This window comes from Aegilops tauschii, chromosome 7, assembly GCF_002575655.3.
Source record: "Aegilops tauschii subsp. strangulata cultivar AL8/78 chromosome 7, Aet v6.0, whole genome shotgun sequence".
In the NCBI taxonomy this organism is placed as follows: Eukaryota; Viridiplantae; Streptophyta; class Magnoliopsida; order Poales; family Poaceae; genus Aegilops; species Aegilops tauschii.
In genome coordinates this window covers 76,017,115-76,021,288 of record NC_053041.3, presented here as the reverse complement: position 1 = coordinate 76,021,288, position 4,174 = coordinate 76,017,115, and positions in this window count along the sequence as shown.

Below are 4,174 nucleotides of genomic sequence, written 5' to 3'. Positions count from 1 at the left end.
AAATTTCACACTCAAAGAGAGTAGGGAATCTTTGTAATAGTTAGGGTGCTTATGTGTTTTGCATTTGAAACGTGTACTTTTGTGCTTCAGACAAACGTGTACCTTTCTGACATCATTTGCTATTTTTAAGCTCATTTATTGATTTTTTTAGCTAAATGACCCTGAAATTCAAAAGCACTACAAATGAACTCTGAAAAGGTTGAAAGTTGGCATGGTATAATCACTTCACCCACATAGCATGTGCAAAATAGTAGACAGGGTTACAGCAAAAACTGGATGCACTTCATGTACAGAATGGACAATCTCTTTCGAAGTAATAGGGTTTCGGACGAAAACTCATCTGTTACAAAGGCAATTCATTTTTTTAACTTACTACAACTCCATACTTTTTGTGCGTTCAGTATGCACCATTCAAAGCCATGTCATCAACTTTCAACCCTTTCTGACATCATTTGCTATTTTTCATGCATTTACTGATTTTTTGAGCTAAATGTTAGATGAATTTTGATATCAACGATGTTACATTTAAATGTTAGTTAGATGAATTTTAGATATAGCAATGTTAGTTAGTCACAATCCAATCATTTAAAAAATGTTAGATTTGCATGTAGTATTTGTTCTCGACGTCAACGATGCCCGGCCTACATCCTCGCCGTCGACCCATTCGTGATGACGTCCTGCTTCAGAGGAGCCATGTCCGGGACTAGGCTCTGCTGGGCTGGCACTGGGAGGTGCTACTTTCAGGGGCACGCCGCTTTTTGAGGAACCCGGCTCCGGGTCCCGTCGTCGACCCGGAGCTCCTTTGGTGGAGTTCGCGTGGGCCACTTTCGGTGCGGAGGGAGCCGGCCCCGCCGGAGGTGGTACGTCACCGTGTCAGGGAGCAGGACGAACACGTCCGTCGCTACTTGGCTGCTATGGACGTCAGGTTCTCCCATACCTGGCAGGTTCTTCGGGGATCTCACCCGATCTATGATCCTGTGATGGTTCCTTCTCTTTGGGTGTCCACCGCCCGCGCCTTAGGAACCGCGAGTGAACTAGATAATTCGATAGTATTTGATCTATATTAGCTAGCTAGTGATGTATTTGATAATATTCGAGATGATGTATTCGAGATTATATATATTATTCGATAATATTCGAGACGATGTATTCGAGATTATATTCGATGATGCATATTAATTATGTACTATGATTCAGTTTTATCTTTCGAGATGCATATATATTATGTACTATTATTTGAGATGCATATTGATCATCTACTATTATTTGAGATGTGTACTAAATTGTTTTATATTTCTTCTGGATTAGTTAAATAAAAGCTATGGCGGACAATACCGGCAGAGAAGGAGAAGAGGCTATGTTCGAGCTCATACGCTCCCCGAGCCGGCCAGATGATCAGAATGAAGAAGATGACGGCTCCCAATATCTGAACAATACCAGGGAGGGTGATATGATATTCGATCAAGACGACCGAATTGATGAAGTCCAAAACTATGATGATGATCTTGAAATAGCAAATACCAGCGAGGTATGTTTATAGAAGCTGGCATCTGGTGATCATCACTTGTTTTAAATGATTTTGTATATATATATATATATATATATATATATATATATATATATATTAACAAATCAACCTTTCTTCTTTCCGGATCGAGAAAATCGTCTGCAGGGAGCAGGACAGTGCGAGGCCCGGCCAAAAAATTGAAGGAAGGCGTAAAGTACAACATCAATGCCATCAAACATAATGGTGAACCTATCGAGCCTAAGAAGAATGCGGGCAAGTTCGTTCGTCGGTGCGGAGTTCTTGTGAAGGACCAAATCCCGATCTCCATTCAAGAATGGAAAAGGCCAGGAAAGCAACGTACAGATCTTACCTTTGTTGACGATAGAGCAAAAAACTGATTTGGGAATCTCTCATGTCACATTTCACCCTACCAGATCATTTCACAGATGTAGATGTGCAGAAAGTCAAGGACGCTGCTCTTAGGAAGATGGCGGTTGCATTCAACAACCAAAAGAAAACTATATGGGCCAAGTACGTCGAAGGAGGAAAGAAGACTCCAGAATTCACGGGAACACTGGAGAAGCAAAGAGATTACTGGCCAGCTTTCGTGAAATTCAAGGAATCGGAATTAGCTAAGGAACGGTCGAGAATAAACACGATCAATGCCGTGAAAAAGGAGCATTACCATAGGCTGGGGCCAGGTGGCTACGCGGTGGCCCGGCCTAAGTGGGATAAGGCTGAGCAAGAGATGGTGGATGCAGGGGTCAGTCCAGTTACATTGAGCTAGCCCCCCAGGTGCAGGACTTGGTTCTATGCGCATGGGGGGGGCGCTGGACCCAAAGATAGGCCAAGTTTTGAAGAAGGCAAGTCTTAAAGGAGCCGACCTCAAATTACTTGTTGCAATAGAAGAGGCTCGAACGGGGGTGTTCACGCCCAACAGAGAGAACGACGAGCTTACGCGCGCCCTGGGAAATCCTGAACACCCGGGAAGAACACAAGGCAAAGGCGTTGTTCCGTGGTATGAGGGGTTTGCGCACTGGAACGCCGACTACAGAAGCCGTGCGAGAAATAAGATGGAGGAGGAAAATAAGAGGAAGCTTGAGGAGGAGCAGAGGAAGCAGGAAGCAGAATGCCTTAAAGGCCTAGAATCAGCGCACACGGAGTTGGCACTCCAATTCCAACGGCAGCAGCCGCAGATCAACGAAATCAGCCAGGGAAGGGGGTCTCTGCAGCGACAGGGGCTAGTGGATCCAGCATTGGATAGCACCGTCCCATCCATGCCGAGAAGCAGCATGGGTTCCGCACCGGGCGATGAGGCACTACTGTTGGATAGATACCCTGTGGATGACATCATTGATAACACTAATTGTGAGCTACACATCAAAATGAAGAACATATCCATTAAGGTGGCGAACGACGTTGCTTATACAAATCCCCTGAAGCAACCTTCCATTGCAATCCGATTCCAGCTGCCTATGCTCGTGTCGCGGTTGATGAAGTGGTGGAAGAATATTGTGGGCTACAGCTTAACATTCCTGGAGGTGACGACGAGCGCACACTAGGAGAGACATTACATCGTATCATTCTATGAAGAAAGGATTGCATCGTCTTTCCAAGGCCACCGACACCGCGCAACCGACTCCTCCTCCAAGTCCGCCACCGCATCATCAGTCGACTCTAGCTCCTCCAAGTCAGCCATCGCCTCTGCAGACTCCTGCTCCTCCAAGTCCGCCAACGCATGAGGCCACTCCTCCTCCTCCAAATCCGGCACCGCGTGAGCCCACTCCTCCTCCTCCAAGTCCGGCACTGCGTCAGCCCAGTCCTCCTCCTCCAAGTCAGGCACCGTGTAAGCCGTCTCTGCCGCCTAAGCAATAGCAGAAGAGAGCCGCCGCAGCTATGGCGGCTAGCGGTACAAGTACAGGAGGAAAGAGATTCCAATTTGGTCCAAGCCTCGCGCCTCTTCCGAAGAGGCCTTACAACATGACCGAAGAGGAAAACGAAGTCGAATGCAGGAGACAATTGGACGCCCATTTTGGACGGAAACCGCCACCGTCGCCAAAGGAGAAAGTGCCTGAGCATGCCATTGACCACTTTATTCGTATGGCTCAAGCACCGGCTCCCAAGCCTGTTGACTCAGACTATGAGCGCCAAATCATGAAGGCATATCAAGCACAACAAAAGAAGGAGTCAAACTCGAGCTCCAGCCAAGCAGCTTCCAAAAAAGCGGGAATACTGTTCCCCAGCTGGGAGAACAGGCGGTGCAATCGATCCCCCCGCTCATTATACCAACACACATGAGTACCGGCGCGCCGATCATCTGGTAATAACCGACGATCCTAGAAGGTAGGCTGCAGAGATCGGATGCAATGTAGAACAACTCCTAGAGCTCGAGCCCATGGATACTTTTACAGAGCAGGAACTAAAACGGAAATATGCCTGCGATGAACCTTTGGTCAAGCCTGAGGAGGTCAAGAATCTCTCAACGAGAATGTATGAATTGCATGAATGGTACATGAAAATTGCCAAGACTACCAATAGAGAGTCCCTCATGGTAAAAGTCAAGGCAGACCATTACTACCATGAGAATGCTTTGTATTTTGAGTTTACAAAACTGTTTCAGTTATTCAATCAAGACGCACTCGACAAATCTATCGTCAGTTGCTATTG